At 45.6% G+C, this 21,148-nt stretch overlaps 1 long non-coding RNA gene across 1 annotated transcript; it reads right to left on the bottom strand.

Annotated features, from left to right (window-relative positions):
- Positions 1-4,288: 4,288 nt before the first annotated feature.
- On the bottom strand, positions 4,289-15,520 carry LOC128342569 (uncharacterized). Its single transcript, XR_008315084.1, has 3 exons — positions 14,917-15,520; positions 14,601-14,665; positions 4,289-4,860 (listed from the first exon to the last, which is right to left on the bottom strand). It is a non-coding gene; the product is annotated as an uncharacterized LOC128342569 (long non-coding RNA).
- Positions 15,521-21,148: the final 5,628 nt, after the last annotated feature.

The raw sequence follows: 21,148 nt of genomic DNA, 5'->3' as shown, positions 1-21,148 counted from the left end.
GCCGTGAGTGCCGACGACTTGCCCAGGTGGAAGGGCATCCTGGTCGAGAAGGTTAGGGAGGAGGAGGCCGCTAGGGCCCGCAGAGACCAGGGTGTTGGTAGTGGTGCGGGGGCAGCCCTCGCGGCCCAACCCGCACCCAGCAGCAGCATGGGCGGCCAGCCGGCGTCAGCTTCCCCTTCCCGCACCCAGCTTCCCTAACCCTGTGCGCCTCCTCTCCTGCCCCCCAACCAGTGTCCAGAGCGAGCGGGTGTTTTCACGTGCCGGGGACGTGGTGACACCCTCTCGCTCCCGCTTGGACCCTGGTCTGGTGGAGCAGCTGGTCTTCCTTAAGGTGAACCTCCCCCTGTTGGGCTACCCCAAGCTGGAGTTTGAGACGGGCGAGTGATTACCGTGGGTTGCCCCATGGTTGGTCACCTGCCTGGCTCGACCTCTGCTTATCCCTACCCTCCCCCCTTCCACCTCTAGCTGAGCTGACGTGACAGATGCTGAGCCGTGCCAGCCAGTCGCAGCGTGTAGTGTGCCCACACAGAGATGCAGTTGTAGTAGTAGTTGTAGTGCTGCGACTGGCCAGATGTTTACAATGCCCACGCCCACCTAAAAAGAAACCCAATGCTGACCAGCACAGGCCCTTTATCTATCCACCTGTCAGCATTTGGGGACCTGGCGTGGGCACGGCACACCCCCCCAAAGTAGCACAGCCCACGGAGTACTAGACTTAGCGGCAGCGGCGGGTATACGTTCAAAAATGCAGTGTAGATATGTAAATACTGTATGTAAATAAACATGTAAATAATTTTTTCTTTAAAAACCCCATGTCAAAATCAAGCCTCAAAATTATGCAAAAGAAAGAAAAAAAGGTGACAAAGGGAGAACAAAATGATGAATGCCAAATGAATTGATTTTATTGAAAATGTCACCAGAAATCATGTGTGGGGGGCTTGGTTTACATGGAGAAAATGATTGGGTGATTTTTTGAAATGAAACGAATGAATTATTATCATCTTATGTTCATCTTGATTGTGGTCACTGTTGATGTTGGCTGATGGCAAAAAACCCAAAACCATCAGAATAGCAATGAACTGGCTGCCAACACAACATATTGATTGATAACTGTGCAGGGGGGGAATTGGGTCTGTGTGTGTGTGTGTGGTGCAGGCTCAGTCTGTCTCTTCCTGTTGTGTGTCTGACTGTCTGTCTGTCTGTCTGTGTGAATGGATGCCTAGCACTGTCTCTGTGTGTGGATGCTTTCTGTGTGTAGTGTGGTGTGTGTCTGTCTACATGTTTTTTTTCCTCCCCCCCATGCCTCCCTCCATCCTTCCCCTCTCATCCTCTCCCCTTCCTCTTCACCACCTTCCATCCTCCCTCCCTTCCAGCCCACCACCGCCTCACCTGCCCCCAACCCCGGTCTGGCAGATGATGAGAGTCTGGTCTCTCCCACCGAAGCACACACGTGAGCACGTGTGTGCACAAATATGTGGCTGACCAACTCTGAGCCGGACCCTCCCCCCTTCAATCCCCTCTACATCCCTCTCCCCCTCCCCTTTCCTCCCCCCTGCCTCCCTGCCTCCCTCCCTCCCCCCTCCTAGCTAGCAGCGCACACATACACACACAAAACACCTGTGGTGGCAAACACCACCAGCACACATGCACTCACACTGGTGCCACCACCTCTGCCTTGGGCCTCTGTGTCCTTGAGCAGATATGTGGTGGTGGACCAGAGAAGCATTTCTTTCCAGCAAGGCAAAAGGCATGCACTCACTGCACACACACACACACACACACGAAGAGGTGAAGACGAGAAGAGGCAACTTCTAGAACCAGCAGCAGCAGGTGAGTGTCGTGTAATTGTGTTGCTTCCCAAGGCCACTGCCCATGCTCAATGCTCAGTCTGCTGAAACTAAAGAACTAGCTACAATCACCCTTCCTCACATGCAGCTCAGCTCAGCTCAGCTCAGCTGCACAGCACACTGACTAACTAGACACTACAGCTGGTGGTAGAAAAAACAGAAGTCTAGATTCTAGAAGATGTCCTGGTGGATTTTAAACTTTCAAATCTGTGCTAGGATTGCCTTGCCTCCTCCTCCTCCTCCTGCCTGTAATTGTGCCCTCTCCCCTTGCAGTTGCGCCGTCGTGATGGGTTGGTGATGTGCGTGCGCCGTCTACTTAGCTCTCTCCTCCTCATGTTGGCTGGGCTTGCCAGGCACTGGCTGGCAGCAGCTGTTGGCTGTGTGCTAGGCTCAGGCTGTGGCGCGCGTGACTGGACTGGGAATGTTATTGTAGCGGCAACACTGGTTGTGGTGGTAGCAGTAGTAGCTGTTGTTGTTGCTGGGCTGGTGGCTGCTGGCCTGTGCTGACTCTGCGCACTTGGTCTGGTCTGGTCTGGTCATTGGGATGCAGATGTAGGGTGTGTGTGCATCATCCATGGGGAGCATCAGAGCAGAGCAGAGCAGGTTGGCTGGCTTCTGTCTGTCGGGCCTAGTCAGTGGCAGGCACTGAGTGAGGCGGTGGTTTCTTTGGGCATCACGTCACCCATCATGCAGAGCGGCAGGTCTGCTGCTCCGCCTCCTGCTTCTTCTCTGTGTGTGCTGCTCTTGTGCTTAGTGTGCTGCTCCGCTGCTGCTGCTGTGCTGGCAGGCAGCACAGCAGTGGCCTTTTTGTTAGATCAGAGAGTGGGTGTTGTCTCTCTGAGTGTCCTCCTCTTACTTGCTTGGATAGGAGTGGTGGTAGTAGGTAGGCATTAAGATGGACTGACTAGGTGTTACGTGTTAGGGCGCCCAGAGAGAGGCGCCAAAAAGATGGGGTGGCAATTGTTGGGTTGCTCCTAGTATTATTGGTGAATTTCTGAAGAAAATTTTTTTTCCATTGGCTAGAATGGGGGTTCGGGGCTGCCCCAGACCCGCCTCTGTGGGGTGGCAGCACCGCCAAAGTGGGTCCGGGGCCATGGCAAAAATGCCTTCAGTCCCTCCCAGCAATCCCCGTAGAGATAGGAGTGATGGTTCTGTTGTTTTTCTGAGGTGTTCTGAGTGAGTGTGGATTCTGTGATAGCAAATGAGAGTGGATTCATGGTGTCTCATTGGAAATCTCATAAGCTATCATAGAATCAACACTCAGAATACCTCAGAAAAACAACAGAACCATCACTCCTATCTCTACGGGGATTGCTGGGAGGGACTGAGGGCATTTTTGCCATGGCCCCGGACCCACTTTGGGGGTGCTGCCACCCCACAGAGGTGGGTCTGGGGCAGCCCCGAACCCCCATTCTAGCCAATGGAAAAAAAATTTTCTTCAGAAATTCACCAATAATACTAGGAGCCACCAATTGCCTTGGGATTTTTGGGGTGGAGGACACCCATGGGTGGCTACCACCCACCCCAGCTTTTTTGCCCCTAAGGGCTCCACATTGTGAGTTATGGGCAAAAATTTATTTTTTGAAAAAAATTTGTAAAAAATCAGAGGAAGGTCCAATCGACTTGAAATTTGGGTGGCAGGTAGAACACAATGTCCCCTTCAAAACCAGCCACTTTTTGTGATCCGAACCGGTTCGGTTCGGATCCGAACCGGTTCGAAACCGAACCGGACCGGGGGGGTGGTCTGGCAAAACCAAAACCGAACCACCCCGGTCCGGTCCGGACCCGGTTCGGACCCGAACCGAACCGGGAGAACCGGTTTTATGCACATCCCTAGTTGGGGGTTGAAATGAACCATCCCCTGTTGTGGGAGGTGGTGGTGGGTCTGTGGAGGTCCCCCCCGCCGGCCTCACTTTATGCTGCCCCTGGCCATTTTTCCAGCTCTTTGGCCCATCCAGCCTTCCCCCTCCACCGCAGGGGCCATTTTGGAGGCTGCCGCACCTGTACAATTGGCCTCTGCATGGCCTGGGTCAGTTGGATGTTTTAGCACAAATTGTTGCATGGGTATTATGGTGGGGGAAGAGAGATCTAGCATTTTTGGAGAGGTTTATGTCCTTATTTGCACTTTGCATAGGGCAGTTCATGGTGAATACTATTGAAGAGATGTGGACTTCAGGAAGCAAATTCTGTGTTTTATAGAGCAAAGTCTGTTGCATTCGTTAGTGAGCTGGTATTTTCTTGTTAGGTGTGTCAAATTCATGTCTGGGCTAAAAAAAAGCTCATGGTGATGGTGATTATTATTTATATACTACATTTCCACAAAAGAAATTTCACAATGCAGTTTATAAAGTAAAAGGAATGAGGGAAAAATGAAAAGGTGGTTGTCTGACACGTGGAGCTCATAATTTTAAAACAAAAAAGAGAAACAACAGCCACTGGAAGGATGCTTTACTGGGTTGAACAGAGACAGTTTTCCTCCCCATGCTAAATATGACAGCCATTGCTTTACAAAGTGCCTCTTTGCACAGGGACAGACAGATGAACCTAAATCTACAAAGGGTAGGAAAAAGCAGCAGGGGGGGACATTCAGTGTTGCTTTGATGCATCAACATTCCAACATGTAATCAGCTTTGTACCCATTGGATGACCTCTTCCAAAGTCATCACCACACCAGCCTTAGTAGATTATCCAGCAAGAGACATTGCATGCCATTTTACCAGTGCTATCTTGATGTCACTAATAAGCGAAGCCACCTTGACCTATGCCATCCATGTTGATTAAAAAGGATGTGGAGCTTGCAGTGTTGCCCATCTGGCTCAGTCATTCCAGTCACCAATGAAACACAGAGAAATGTGTATGTAATGATAAAAGAATGGGAGAAATTCACTGTTAGCTGTCAAAGAGGATTTTCCACCATCAGCATTAGCCATATAATATAGTGGCGGTGGAAGGCAATGAATGTGGAGAGAAGTGTGGGCAATCAGCAAGCTTTCATTCAGGGAGATGGAGGAGCCTGTCAAAGACACAAACAACTAATCAGTTGCTGACGCTGATTGATGGCCCTACGCACATTCAAATCTATCAAAGTGACCAAGTAACGTCTACCATTTACCCAGTGGATGTATAAACTGGAGGTAATATATGGCATCTAAGCAAATAGATCATTAATTCTGCTTAATATGTGGGGGCTTACATTTAAATCTTTTTCTAAAACAGCAATCTCTCCCTTCAGGTGAAAGGGCAGTGTGGGGAAAGTTCTACTGCGGTTGAGTAGGCAATAATGATTTTTTTAAACAAGTTACAAATTTGCTGTCTTTGATTTTATTTCAGCCTCCACCTCGCAGTTGTCACTTGCCATTAAATCTATCGGGGAATTTATTAACATGTTAATTAAAATGGCTGAAGAAGATCAGAAGTGATGGACTAGCTGAGGCAGAGGATTGCTTTTTAGCCTTGCCTGATGCTTCTAAACTATAGTCAAGGAGCCACCATCTCCTCCTCACTGCCTCACCTTCCAACCCTACCACACCCCTCAGCTTTGCTCTTCTTGTTTCATGCTGTCAGGATGGGGGTATTAAATGGAGACACAGAGTTAATTGCATTTCATTACTCCTTGGCTTTTCATTAATTGTACGTGCCCAAAGCATGGCTTTAAGGTCCACTTTTTCCTTGCATCAAATGCATTTGTCAAGTGATAATTTGGATTATAATTAAACGAAAAATTGAGGTCCCCACTGAAACAAATTAGAATTGACACAGGATTGGACAAGAGGAAGTGAGCAGTTGACTAGCCTTCTGTACCAGCACAAGCGTTCATTTCCTTTCAGTGTCAGTTTATGAGACAGAGGGACAGGAGGGTTATAGTCACTGAATCCCCTGTATTTTCCAGAATGAATGCAACCTCCCCATCAAAAAACCCCCCAAAGAACATCCAACTACTAATACTAGGGTCAGAAGAGCAAGTGCCAAATGTGCAAAACTGGTCGACCAGTTCGTCTGGCAGCTACTCGGGGACAGGCCTTCTCTGTTGCTGCCCCTGGGCTTTGGAATGCGCTTCCTGTTGAAATAAGAGCCTCCCCATCTCTGGCAACTTTTAAAAAGCCTTTAAAAACACATCTCTTCACCCAGGCTTTTAATTAGATGTATAGTTTTAATACTTTTATGTTGGGTTTTAAATGATTTTATTTCTTGTTTACACAGTCAGACAGGTGTTATTGACTGGTTTGTTCTATCCAGACATTGAGTCCTTCCCAAGTAGGGATGTGCAAAACATTTCGGATACAAAACGTTTTGTACCCAAAACAGCCTGTTTGGGGTGTTTTGTAGACAAAACAAAACACCCATTTTCCAGATCCAAAAGTTTTGTATACAAAACAAAACGTCCCTCTTTCGGCTACAAAACGTTTTGTTGTTTCGGACCTCCATTTTGTGGTGATCTCTGAGTCAGTCTCCATTTTGTGTTTGACATCTCTTTGAATTTCCCACCCTTCCAGCCTTCTGATTAGTGACCTAAATCATGGGCTGACCTGCTGACAATTCCCTCCTAGTTCCCCATTGGCTCTTTTGCTTCTTCCTACTCTTTACTGACCCCACATTGGCCAGGGGGAGAGTTGCTAACCCATGGGGTGCTGGGTTCTGCTGTTTCTGTGGTGTTCTGAGTGTAGATTCTCTGGTAGCATATGAGAGTGGATTCTTGTTTTTCACTGAAAATCTCATATGCTACCAGAGAATCTACAATGAACACCTCAGAAACAACAAAACCCAGTACCCCACAGGCTTGTGGGTATGGGGGTGGTTGGCACCCTATGTGCACTACACAACCCCTTGGGGCCCCCAAGTGGAATTATGGGGCTGCTGAAACCTCCATTATTCCCTAAGGGAGAGATCTTAAAGACACGTAAACTTCAACAAACCACAAAAGATCAGCCCTTTGCCCAATTCCTTTGAAATAATTCTGGAAGTTTCCTTACCCCCATTGGGCATTACCACCCACCACACTCTGCTCTGGGTCATCCCTTTCCCCTTGATTTGAAGCGATACATTTGCTGGAATCCCCATTATTCCCTATGGGAAAATTCTTAAAGATGTGTAAACTTAAAAAAAAAATCACCAAAAAAAAACCAGCCCTTTGCCTAATTCCTTTGAAATTTGCATGGTAGCTTCCACCCATTGGACACTACCACCAACACCCACTCTTTTTGCCCAGGGACCCTTTTTAAAAATCCAAATCAATTCAGATTCGGATTTGGAAAATTTGGCTACAAAACAAAACAGGGCTGATTCGGACTCAGAAAATTTGGGTACAAAACAAAACAGGGATGTTTCAATTCGGATACAAATCGAAACAAGAAAATTCCAAAATGCACACCCCTATTCCCAAGGACCTGGGATGGCTGAATTTTATCATCAATACTGTTGGTTATTATTGATATCATCACAAAATATAGGCTGTTCCCAATAAAGTTGCTTTTTGTAACTGGCTGATGGTGATTTCTGTGGCCTCTATGGTGTTGAGGTGCTCTTCAAGTTGTTTTGGAATTGCACCTAGGGTGCCAATTACCACTGGGATTATTTGGGTCTTTTTCTGCCACAACCTTTCAATTTCAATTTGTAGATCTTTGTATTTTGTGATTTTTTCTATTTCTTTTTCTTCTATTCTGCTATCCCCTGGTATTGCTATGCCGATTATTTCAACTTGTTTTTCTTTCTTCTCGACTACTTTTCTATCTGGTGTATCGTGTGGCAGATGTTTGTCTGTTTGTAGTCGGTAGTCCCATAATATTTTTGCATCTTCATTTTCGACAACTTTTTCAATTGTATGGTCCCACCAATTTTTGGCTACAGGTAGCTTGTATTTTTTGCAGATGTTCCAGTGTATCATCCCTGCTACTTTGTCATGCCTTTGTTTGTAGTCAGTCTGTGCGATCTTTTTACAACAGCTGATTAGGTGGTCCACTGTTTCATCTGCTTCTTTACAAAGGCGGCACTTGCTGTTTGTGGTGGATTTTTTGACTTTTGCTCTTATTGCATTTGTTCTTAGTGCCTGTCCTTGTGCAGCCAGTATTAAACCCGCTGTTTCTTTCTTCAAGTTGCCATTCTTAAGCCATTGCCAGGTCTTGGTGATGTCTGATTGTCCACTTATATTGTGCAAATATATTAAAATAAATTATTATTATTATTATTATTATTATTATTATTATTATTATTATTAATTACACTTCTATACTGCCCCACACTCATGTCTCTGGGTGGTTCACAATGATAAACAGTTAAAAACACATATTAAAAACACATAAAACAATTAAAAATGAACAATTTAAAAACCAGTCATAACATTAAAAACCTATACCTTATTAAGAAGCTGAAAAAGCCTGAGTAAAAAGATGGGTTTTAAAATCTTTTTTAAAAATTGTCAGAGATGGAGAGGATCGTATCTCAATAGGGAGTGCATCCCATAGTCCCGGATCAGCAACCGAGAAGGCCTGTCCCTGTGTGGCCACCGGACGAACTGGCGGCAACTGGAGATGGACCTCCAGAGACGACCGCAATGGCCGGTGGGGATCATAATGAAGAAGACGTTCTCTCAAATACTCAGGGCCTAAGCCATTTAGGGCTTTATAAGTTATAACCAGTACTTTGTATTTTGCCCGAAAACCTATAGGCAGCCAGTGTAACTCCATCAGCAGAGGTGTAATGTGGTCTCTCCGAGATGACCCAGTGACCAACCTGGCTGCTGCATTCTGAACCAACTGACGTTTCCGGACTACGTACAAAGGTAGCCCCACGTAGAGCTCATTACAGAAGTCAATTCTGGAGGTTGCCAACAAATGTACCACTCTTTTGAGGTCATTGATTTCAAGAAACGGACACAGCTGGCGTATCAGCCGGAGCTGATAGAAAGCACCCTTGGCCACCGCCTCAACCTGAGAAACCAGGGAGAGGTGTGAATCCAGAAGTACTTCCAGACTGTGAACCTGTTCCTTTTGGGGAAGTGTGACCCCATCTAGAACAGGTAGATCAAAATCATCTCTAGAGTTTTAGTGTTAATGATTTTAATGTTTAAATTATTTTAATTGTAAACTGTCCAGTTATGCACATTTTGGGTGGTATAGAAATATGTTAAATAACATAATAAAGAAATTAAAATGCACAGCATCAATAATCAGATTTCTTCAGGCTTCATCCCAGCATATTTTTACATACAGTATAATTTACTCCTGATTTTTTAAAATCTCTCATCAGTTTTATACAATTAATGCAAATGTAATGGTGCAATTCATAATTTGAAGCATGTAGTCTCTTAAATTATTTGAGTGACAACAACACATATGAATATTTATACAAAATAGTGATTCATAGATTCTATCCTTCAGAATATTTAAGAGATTGAATAGAATTGAAATATGATGCTGAAGAACAGCCATCAAAGGGCCAGCACATCCAATTAATATATTTTCAGAGTCTATAAGCAAAACAAAGTGTAATCATTGTTGATGTTTTATTTAGCTTGCATTCAAATTACATTTTTGTGGATTCAATGAAAGACCTGAAAAATAATCTAAAGGAAAAACTCATTATTTGTGAGTGTTCACCTTATCTACAGCCAGTCCAAGATGTTTTGATGCCTGAGGCAGAAAATTGAAATCCACTCCCCCACCACAAAAATGTTAAAGAAAATAACTAACAATTTGTTGCCCTTTAATGGTGCCTGAAAAATGAAGTATGAAACAGTTCACTATTATTTGGTCCAGTACTGCCATAGAAAGAAATGAAGAAGGCCATTTATGTAGGCATATGAACATCTTGTCCAACAGAGGTATGCAAGACCTTTTTTGTTTTGCTATTCTATTTGTTTGTTTCATTATAAAAGCTTCATTTAGTTCATTATTCATTAGTTAAAAATAAGTTTTTCCTGGTATTTTTTGTTACTCCCATTCATTTTCATTTCTTGTTGCTTTCACAGAGTGAGCTAGCTGCTTTTCTGCTGCATGTAACTTCTGTGTTTCCCATCCAATTATCATGAAATTATCATGAATTCCATTACCCCTCCTAGGTATCCTCCTAGGGATCATACCTGCCAAATCTCACACAGAAAAGATCCCTGTTTTATAGTCTGTTTCAAAAGTGATGCAGTCATGAAGTCTACCTACTATACGAACTAGTATTAAATAGAAATGCAAACAGTAGAAGAAGACTTTTGGCTGACATTTTATTGATTGATTGATTTGATTTGATTTGATTTGATTTGCATACCACCCTTCCAGACTGGCTCAGGGCAGTTTACAATTAAAACAAACCACTAAAACAGTGAAGAGCTAAAACAAATTAAAAAACAATATAACAATTAACAATTTTAAAACATTTTAAAACAACAATTAAACAATTACAGTGATTAAAAACCCCAAAATCGGGTTTTTAATTTTAAGATAAACCAGATATTAAAACCCCCAAAATTTGGGAAGCTGAGAAAGCTTGAGTGAAAAGATGGGTTTTCAGGTGTTTTTTGAAAATTGCAAATGGCAAAAAAAGCGGGATGCACGCCAAATGGAAGAAAAGAGACTGTGTGATAGCTTTAAGTGCTTACTACTGTCTTGGGAGACCAATTTGTAGGTGTTTCACCTGACTAAAATTCTCTTAATTGGTATCGGATTATATATTCTCAAGCCTTTCGGCTTGTTAATCAGTAAGTGTCTTTCGTCTCAGTAAGATGTAAGAGGAAAGGTCGCCTCTATAGAGATTGTAAGCCTAAACAGGAGGAAAGTTGGTATGTATTGCTTTGTGTATAAGGGGGAGGACATTGTTAACATTATCACGATTATTTATGAAAACTCTTGGCTGTGAGACTTGTTAGATTTTGTCTTATTGTTACAGAATAATTATGCTCTCTGATGAAGGATCAACCGAAATAGGCTTAAGAATCCCGGGTTAGCCTATAGGACTTTGGACTTCCTCATAGGATTTCTCCAGTTTGGCAAGAACTTTTAGTCCTCTTTGTGAAGCTACATTTCTCTACATGCACGCTCAGACATCATCAATCATATCAATGTTTCGTCAATCATTTGGTATTTTCATCTATGTTGGAGTACTACTTCTCATATGGACTAATATACTTCTATTTGCAGCATATTTATGTGCTTGTTCATATATATATTCAATGCTTGTTATGATCATTTATTCATTATTAGAGGTAAAAATATTTGGGTATATGCATGTGTAGAATTATTTGTTAGATTACTGGTACTTGTTCTAATTTTCCAGATTATGGATTGGCATGGTTTCATTATAATATAGCATCCTGTATCTGTTTTACGGACATATGTGTCTTGCCTTCTTTCCTCTACACAGATTTTTGGCCAATCTAGCAGTGGTTCCGCTACCAATATATTTTCATGGTCCCTGAGCATTTGCCTTTGCACGGTGTTTTTTGAAAATTGCCAGAGATGGGGAGGATCGTATCTCAGCAGGGAGCACATTCAAGTCTTGGGGCACTGACCGAGAAGGCCCGTCTCCACGTAACCACCAAACGAGTTGGTGGAAACTGGAGATGGACCTCTTCAGATGACCTCAATGGGCGGTGGGGCTCATAATGAAGAAGACGCTCCCTTAGATACCCAGGGCCTAAGCCATTTAGCGCTTTGTAAGTTATAACTAGCACTCTGTATTTTGTCTGGGAACCTATTGGCAGCCAGTGTAACTCCATCAGTAAAGGAGTAACATGGTCTCTCCAAGATGACCCAGAGACTAACCTGGCTGCCGCATTCTGAACCAACTGAAGTTTCCGGACTACGTACAAAGGTAGCCCCACGTAAAGCACATTACAAAAGTCAAGTCTGGAGGTTACCAAAAGATGTACCACAGTTTTGAGGTCATTGATCTCGAGAAACGGGTGCAGCTGGCATATCAGCCAAAACTGATAGAAAGCACCTCTGGCCACCGCCTTAACCTGAGAAACCAGGGAGAGGTGTGAATCGGAGAAGTACTCCAAGACTGTGAACCTGTTCCTTTTGGGGAAGTGTGACCCCATCTAGAACAGGCAGATCAAAATCGTCTCTGGAGTTCTGACCCCGCACAAGAAGTACCTCCGTCTTATCTGGATTCAGCTTCAGTTTATTCTCCCTCATCCAGCCCATTACTGCTTCCAGGCCGGCATTTAGGAAGGATATGCCAGCTCCTGGAGAAGTTGACATGGAGAAGTAGATCTGGGTGTCATCAGCGTACTGGTAACACCCAGCTCCAAATCCCCTGATGATCTCTCCCAGCGGTTTCATGTAGATGTTAAAAAGCACTGGAGAAAGTACGGAGCCTTGCGGGACACCATACTTAAGCTCAGATTTTAAAGAGCAACAGTTTCCAATTGACACCATCTGGAATCTATCTGAGAGGTAGGAGCAGAACTACTGTAAAACAGTGCCTCCCACCCGCAACCCCCTCAGACTTTCCAGAAGGATACTATGGTTGATAGTATTGAAAGCCAATGAGAGATCCAAAAGGACCAACAGAGTCACTCTTCCTCTGTCAATTCCCAATTGGAGATCATCCATCAGGCCATTGTATTCATTTTCCCTTTGTGTGGTGTCCATGGGTCAGAGATGAAGCTGCTGAAGCTGGCTTTGTCTGCTTGCCCCTTGGAGTGAAGGAGCAAGGGAAGTCAAGGCAGTCTTCAAGAGAAGAAGGAAAGTTTTGGTGGGTGTTAACATGAGCAGTGCATGGCTCTGCTGCCATCTCAAAAGGCATGGGAGGTTGGACTTCCCGTCAATGACATGGGTAGGCTTCTATATTATATAAAGGAAGGAACTGCTCTCTTGATTGACAGCTCTTGGAGTCACTCTTCTAGATCTATTAAATCTCTTTTGTTACCCTTCCTCTGTCCACTGTGTGATGCAGATCATTCACTAGAGCAACCAAGGTGGTTTTAGTTGCAGAGCTAGGTTGCAAGCCAGATTGAAATGGGTCACAATAAACTGCATCATCTAAGAGACCCTCTGTAGATTGACATTACCAAATTATCTATCACCTTGCCCCCATAAAGGAGATTCCTGCCCTGTAGTTGTCTGATTTGGAGGAATCAAAGGCTGGCTTCTTCAAGAGAAGTTTCACAACACCTCCTTGAACTCTGATAGCATTCTCCCCTCTCTCAGTGAAGCACTGATAATTGTTTCCATTCAGGAGGCTGCAGGAGGCAGCTTTTATTAGCCAAGAAGGGCAAGGATCCAGGGCGCATGAAGTTTTCCTCATGCTGCCAAAGATCTTGTCCACATCTTCAGGCAACACCAACTGAAGTGTATTCAATACAACATGACCAGACAATGTCTGAGGCAAGTCATTTGGTACTGCTGTCAACCTGGAATCCGAGTCAAGTATGACACACAAACTAGTCACAGCAGCTATCAAGGGCTCCTCCACAACCTCCAGAGTTCATGATGTAGCCATGATCTTGCCATCCAAAGCAGCTCTGCTGGTCCGCTCTGTGCAGATGCAATGAGGATGGAGGAGACAGGCTTTTTTTTCTTCCCTGGAGAAGTCTCTAAAATGGACTCCAGCCCATACTCTGTCAGATTCCTCACCAGTCTTTCCCTAATATTGCTCCAGCCTCAGTGTGAGTTGCTTATGACCCTTAGTTCCAAGATAAACTAAAGAGTTGACCAAACTTCACCAAGACAAGAGTGGGCATTCAAGAGCTATTGTGTTAAATTGTCAACCACCTGAGCAGTCTGTTCATACCAGAGACCCACAAGGTAATCAATAGAATTGCCAGTTCTAACACTAGAAAAGCCCTAAGGCCTGTCTGGAAACCATAAGATTCCTGTGTCAGGCCATTTCAATGGGTCCCCCAGTTGTGCAGATGGCTGAAGCTGCAGAAAACGCAAGTGGCTTAAGAGATGCCCATGTAGACCATCATGCAGACGTTCTCCACTAGCTCATCCTCCAATGGATAAGGGATTTGGATTTAATTGTCACAGTTCCCCTGCTCACACCAGGTGGCCAGAATGCACTCTGCTTCTGTTAAAAATGAAGCTGCACCTCTGATGCATCATCCTCTTGAAGAGAGTCACTAATTCTGGTAGAAGCCAGAGTAGTATCCTGTATGTCTAATGCAAATTTTCTATTTAAGGTAGGGTTCAGTGTAAAATGAGGCTAGTTGAGTGTAGACCTGATCAGCACTTATTTGAATGTAATGTCAAATAAATAAATAAATAAAATAAAATATAAATAAAGATTCCCCTCCTGTTGTCTACCTAAACAGACAAAGTAGCATTTGCATGCTGCAGACTTACATTAAAATTGTTTTATATCACTTCTCTGCCATGGTTTCTTGGGAATCCTGGGAATTATAGTTTGAAGATGTGCTGGTAGTTTTCTGTTAGAGATGCCTAGTTATCTTCACCCCCACCTCATCACAAAGTGACAATTCCCAGAGTTTTCTGGGAAGAGGGAATGACTATTAAATCAGTTTAAGTCTACAACATTGATGTGTCCCAATACAATCCATTATAAGAGCTCTGAATAATATTTTCTGCTCCTAGCTTCTTTCTCAACAATACTTACATTAGATAAACTTGATAAATTTCAAGCACTTGAGCTTAGATCAAGGTCTGATGAGAAAATCTGAATACATTTGCATGCTATTCATCCCATATTTCCACTCTATGGTCACTTTTAATATATGGATATTGCAGCCTTAGGATGCTTCTGGTTTACCAAATGCTATCTTTTTCATAATGAATGCAGCAGAGAATTACTTAGAGAGCTCACCTTCAAGTCCATTTGGCTTATTTCTTTTCAAGTCTGAAAAGGTTGACAGCAGGCAGAGAAGTTTCCTTAAACGTAAGAGATTGATAAGACGCTGTATCAAAGTATCAGTAGCAGAAGAAGTTAAAATGAAGAACCCAATGAGACTGGATTAGAATGAGGCTGCTTCATACATTACAGTTTTAGCATGTACATGTTATGTGCCCACCTTGTGTACTGGTACTGTAACACTTGAAGCAGTCACATGGATTTTTGAAATATGAGGCTAACACATTTTAGGTCGCCTTTGGACATAATGGGGAATCTGAGGCAAACTCACCTCAGGCTCACTTGCTGTGTTGTCCAAACGATTGGAACCATGGTTCCTGGATCCAACCACAGTTCTGAATTCACTGCCAAAACTCAGAATGAACCCTCAGTCTGTAGTGAGTTTCATTCACCCAGCCAAGGGTCCATTCCTTCCTCTGTGTCATCTGGATTGAGATTTTACCCCAAACCTCCTCTCACAGGCTTCCCTCACACTGGCTGGTACGGGCTGTCTTTGCAGGGTTAGAGGAAGCCTGCGCAGCCAGTCCCTGCCTCCTGGGATTGTGATTGACTGGGAGCATGCGGTGTGTGTGTGTGTGGAGGGAAACTGTGTGTCTTTGGGACCCTTGTTTGCCATTATGTGCAAAGTGGCCCATAGTTTCACAGTAATTCAGAGATGCAATTTGTTCTAAGAGATAATGAAGCTATTCTCACGACCAGCAAAAACAGGGCTTGAGGTCTGAAGGCGGGGTTAGCACTACCGTGTGGAACCTCGCCAAACTCCCAAACAGGGGTCTGTCAAAAGAGGGTCACCCAGTTCCCAGCCCCTCCTCTAAAACCAGGTTCAGCAAGCAGGGGAGGTTGCCTACCCCCTCCCAGTGCCCGTGTGGAGCCACGGAACGCTGTGGAACACTGCTTGAGGCTCCCTCCCCGGGGATACCATAGAGCCTGGATAACAGAGTGGGCTGCAAAGCACAGCAGAAGTTTGCTTGGGGAAAGCCTGTCCAGCAAACAGCACTGAGCTTCCTTAAAGTGGCAGGCACCTTGCAAATGAGCCCAAGGGAAAATATGAACATAGGAAGCTGCCTTCCACTGAGTCAGACCATTAATCCATCCAGTTTAGTACTGTCTTAGTCCTGTCGACACAGACTGGCAGTGGCTTCCTGAGGCTCTCAGGCGGGATTCCCGCTCAGCCTGACCTGGAGATGCCAGGCAGGGAGCTCAAATCCTTCTTCCTATAGCAGCCCTATCCCCTAAGGGGAATAGTTGCACAGACACATGTCATACTATTCATTCATTTTACATTTTACTAGCTGACCCTGCACAGAGCATCTGTGTGGTCTTGCACTGAGCATGTGGCATTGCACCCCCACAACGCTCTCGCTCGCTCTTGCCACCCCTGCTCTCCCCTCACAAGTCTCTCGCCACTCCCACAATGCTCTTGTTCGCTCTCGCCACCCCTGCTCGCCCCCCCACAAGTCTCTCGCCCCCCCACAAGTCTCTTGCCTCTCCCGCAACGCTCTCGCTTGCTCTTGCTAGTCCCACAATGCTCTCGCTCGCTCTCGCCACCCCCGCTCGCCTCCCCTGCAAGTCTCTCCCCCCCACAAGTTTCGTGCTCATGCTCGCTGTCCACCGTCTTTCTATCTCTGTCTCGCAGTCCTTGCTTCCCCCTGCCACTGCTAGGGACTGTCGCCTGCTCGCCTGACAGCCTCTGTTCCCTGCCACTTCACAGCGCCCCCGATCCAACTGTCAAACTGCTTTCCAGCCGCCCCGCAGGGCGCATGGCCCGTCTAGAAGAATTAATAATATAGAATATCCCGCTCTTCCTCCATGGAGCCCAGAGCAGGGTACTACATACTCAAGTTCCCCCTCACAACAACCCTGTGGAGTAGGTCAGGCTGAGAGTGAAGTGCCGGGCCCAGAGTCACCCAGCAAGTATCATGGCTGAATGGGGATTTTTGTGCTCCTTCCTGTCCCCTGCAAGTCACTGGACAAGAGCAGGAGTGTCCCTGCCCTTGCCTGCAGCTGCCCTTGCCTGTAGCATGGTGTAGTGGTTAAAGTGCTGGACTAGGACCAGGGAGACCCGAGTTCAAATCCCCATTCAGCCATGAGATTTGCTGGGTGACTCTGGGCCAGTCACTTCTCTCTCAGCCTAGCCTACTTCACAGGGTTGCTGTGAGGAGGAACTTGAGTATGTAATACACCGCTCTGGGCTTCACCGGTTCCTCCTTCCATCTGCTGGTGGAGTGGGAGCGACCGCTGGAATGACTGTCCATTCAAGGGTCACTGGTTTGGCCTCATGGAGGCAATGACAGTGGGGGGAGGCTCGCGGTGGCAGCAGGGGGCTCACAGCAGTGGCGGAGGGCCTCACGGCGGGGGCAGTCCAGGTGCCCAATTTGCCTCGGTGTGACATTGCACCCACCCGCCCACCCTTGCACCATCATCAAGATGGCAAATGAGGGTGTGCAGTTGTGGGCGACACCTTGCCACTCACTCTCTCACCCTGATGGCACTGCAAGAGTGGCAAGTGGCAGCATCAGGGCAGGTGAGTGATGGGGACACCCTCCCCTATATGCCCACCCTCCTACGCCCAGAGAGGCTAGCAAGGGGTGGCAGTGGCGGATTGATGGGGAGGCAGAGTCGCCACTTGGCTATGGCGGCAGTAGGGGGTGGGGTTCTCCTTTTTACCTTCTACACACACTATACAGTGGGGTGGGGGGGTGTGCCACGGAGGCCACAGCCACAGCTGTGGAGAGGGTGAGTGGGCGAGGGGAAGGTTCCCCCTTCTGCCTTCCCAAACCATGCTGCAGTGTACAGAGTGTGCCTTGTGCCTGGGCTACTTATGGGGGGCATCTTGCAATTGCTCTCATCGGCATCTGGCAATTGCTCCAGGGGGCATCTGCTGTGTTCCTCCTGGATCTGAGGAGTGCGTTGGGGGGGGGGTGATTCTTCCTTTGGGGCTGGTTGGCAGCTGCAGCTACTCTAGTCTTCTCTCTCCTTTGGGGCATCAGGACAGAGTTCAGTTCCTTTGACAGTGCTGCAATTGCCAGGAAAGGGTTAACTGAGGCTACCCATCAGGGAGCAGCAAAGAAGGACTGCAGCTTGGAGCCCTCTGAGTGGTCTCCTTGGGTCACGTGCTTTCTCTGTCCATTCACAACTGCTGTTGCCATGGGCGGGGCTGGAGGACCAACAATGCTAGCAATGGCTGGAGAGAACCTGGAAAAGTTAATCATCTGTAACTCACATTCCCTGCTGGGTTTGCAGCATCTGCCCGTCTGTTTGCTATGAGGTAAAAATAGAGTTCTATCTGCTTTCAGGAGGTAACCCTGTTTTCTGCTCGTCTGAATAGCTTCAATGATTTCCCAAAGCTCCCTAATGAACTTCATGGATGAGCTGGGATTTGAATTCTGGTATCTTGGGTCCAAGCCCAACACTTGCTGACATAATGCACAGGTAGGCAGTAGCGCATTACCCAAGCCAGTGCATGGATCAGAAACACAACACTTGTGAAGTTGAGCAAAAACACTCTTCAGAAAGATTATGTGAACACAATGACCAAACAGTCATGCAACTGCATTCATGAAATTTTCAGTAGTTGTGTAATAGCACTCTTATAAAACTGCAGTAGTGTTGTGCTTCAGACCCATGCCAGGTTCTTTATCTGCTATCCTGGTTAATTTCCTACTGGCATATTGGAATGCTGTCCAAGATTCAACAAACCAAACACCTGCCAGTTTGTTTCTCAGACACAGTCTCCAATCCAATTTGAAGCCAGACCTGAGTAGATAAGTTCTTAAACAAACTGATCAGGTAAGGCAGTGAGAACATTACAATCTACAGGAACTGTGTATAGGCCAACCTGTTCTTGTCTGGACCTACCAGGTACTCTCAAAATGGTGAGAGGACAGAATTCTTAGGATGACTCAGTTACACCCAATGTCTCCTGGCACCATCATGTTGAAAAAATCAAAGGCACATGGTGCTTGAGTAGAAACTGCCACTGCCAGGAAGCTCTGTGCTGTCAACCTCCTGGAAACAATTAGACCCAACTTTTTTGAACGCATATATGAAAACAAGTTGTTCTAGTAAGTAGTCTGCCTACTTTCCTTTCATTTTACCTACAACTGGACTAAATTTGGTTCAAATTGAGGTCCACAAGTTAGATCTCTTGTGCTTCAAATGTTCACACATTCGCCATTTTGAATTGGGGTGAATGACATCATCACAAGGTATGCCATTCTGGCATCCCTATGTGTCCCTACAGCTGAAGCAAATTTGGTTCAAATCAGTTAGGTGGTTCACAAGTTAGCCCACTTGCACCTCAAAGGTTTATCAGTCCACCATCTTGAATCAAGGTGAATGACATCATCACAAACTACACAGTTGAGATGTCTCTATGTGTCACTACAGCTGTAGCAAATTTGGTTAAAATCGGTTTGGCAGTTCACAAGTTAGCCCACTTGCACCTCAAAAGTTTATGCATCTGCCATCTTGAATCAGGGTGGATGACATCGTCACAAACTATGCCATTGAGGTTTCCCTCTATGCCCCTACAGCTGTAGCATATCATTTAAATCGGTTAGGCAACTCACAAGTTAGCCAATTTGCACCTCAAAATTTAATGTGTCCGCCATCTTGAATTGGGATGGAGGACATCATCACAAACAGCATCCTTGAGGTATCCATATGTGTCCCTACAACTGTACCCGATTTGCTTCATATTGGTCCAGGCATTGCAAAGGACCCAAACATGGACACACAGACACACAGAGACACAGAATGCTGAGTGATCTCATAAGCCTACTGGAAAGTAAGCTAACAAATCACAATGAACGTGAGGTCTGGAAATTCATTCCATAGCCATTTGTTTCAGAATGAATGGAACCCAGTCTGAATAGGCCTCATTTTTATCTGCCCCCATTCATTCTGAAAATGACTGCACACAACTTGAGTCTTCAGTTCAGGTGCTGCCACATAGTCCAATTTCAAGCACATGATTTCCATATAGGAGGCCCTCGTTATCCTCGGTTTCAGTAACAGTGGTTTTGGATATCTGTGATCAGGCAATATATACCCAACCTCATTATTGACAGTTCACAGTTTCACATATCTGCAGTTTTGCAGGGTGCAGTCTTGTCCTTTTATGGGTGTGCTCTTGCTTTATGTGCCTGAGAGTTGAGAGAGTAGTTTGGAAGAGGACGGTGGAATGTAGAGATGTGTGAATGAGTTTGAATTCAAACCTGTCCAACATCAAACATGGCCGATTCAATGGTTCTATTTAGAACCACCCCCGAACCAAACTGGCCCCTGTCCAGCCACACAGACGCCCATTGGGCATTTGCAGCAGCCTCCAAAATGGCCACCGACATGGAGGACTGGCCTGGACTAGGCCATAGACTGCTCAAACTGGGCTATTTGGAATTAAATGGAGGCCGGCAGGGGGGGAGAGAACCTCTGGAGACCCCCCTATGGTGAGTTTAATTCCGTTTAAAAAGATTGTGTACAGAACTGAATACGTCCAGACTCAAACCAAACCAGGCAACCTGGTTTTGTGCAGACCCCTGGTGGAATGTTTCTGTAAGGGTTTGTTGTTGTTGTTTTTGCATCCTTAGAGCCATTTTTGAGATCCTTTAGTAGCCTTTGAGAAGCATTTGGGAGCCTTGGGGAGCTATTGATCTGGAGCTTTTCAAAGCTTTTTTTTTTTTTTTTTTGCACTTTTTGGAGCCATTCCTGTGGGGCATTTTTAAGCCTTTGGGGGCAATTCTTGTGGAGCTCCTTGGGGCCATTTTCTACTTCTTTGGCTAACCTACCAATCAGCCAGGCCAGGGATCTGCACTGTTAACTGCTGGACTGCAACAGTGGAATGAGGAAACTTCACAATTACCTATAGATACAGTTCCAACACTGTACGCAGGAACACTTCTGAAATACTTATGCACAAACACTCCTGACTTTATAGACCAGGGGGAGCATTACTGGAGGGGCTGGGGGCTGTTACTTGTGGCTAGAACAGTCTGTTTGGGGCTACAAACAGTACCCCACTATGTGATTTGGAACTGCAGGCTTGCAGTCTCCATCATGGCTATGAGATCACAGGACCATGAACTCTGCACATGCTCATATTTGACAAAGCTCTCTGGTTGGTTGCTTAGCATGAGCAAACATGGGGTAACTGTTACCATGGTCAGGATAACAAGTGACTGCAAGGTATGACCCTATGGCCCCTCTCTGTTGAGAGAAGGAAGCTGGCTGAGTTACTGACTGAGTTAAGACGCAAGTTAAGGAAAGAGACTATTTATCAAGGGAATAGTAAAACTCCCTTTTCTTGGCATAAAGGAATAGTTTCACTAATAGTCTCCACAGGAATTCAGATAAGGCTGAGCACTCCCACCCCACTCTCATTGCACTAATGGTCTGGCATGAACCAGAGGGAACAGTCATTACTTTCAAAAGGATCACTATCTCCCCACCTGGAAGGTCTTCCTGGTGTGCCAGATGAGCCTTGAGCTTACCTATTCACTCCA

Source organism: Hemicordylus capensis, chromosome 2 (assembly GCF_027244095.1).
Source record: "Hemicordylus capensis ecotype Gifberg chromosome 2, rHemCap1.1.pri, whole genome shotgun sequence".
Taxonomy (NCBI): domain Eukaryota; kingdom Metazoa; phylum Chordata; class Lepidosauria; order Squamata; family Cordylidae; genus Hemicordylus; species Hemicordylus capensis.
Note: the sequence above shows the minus strand (reverse complement) of the source record. Positions and strands in the feature narration are given on the sequence as shown.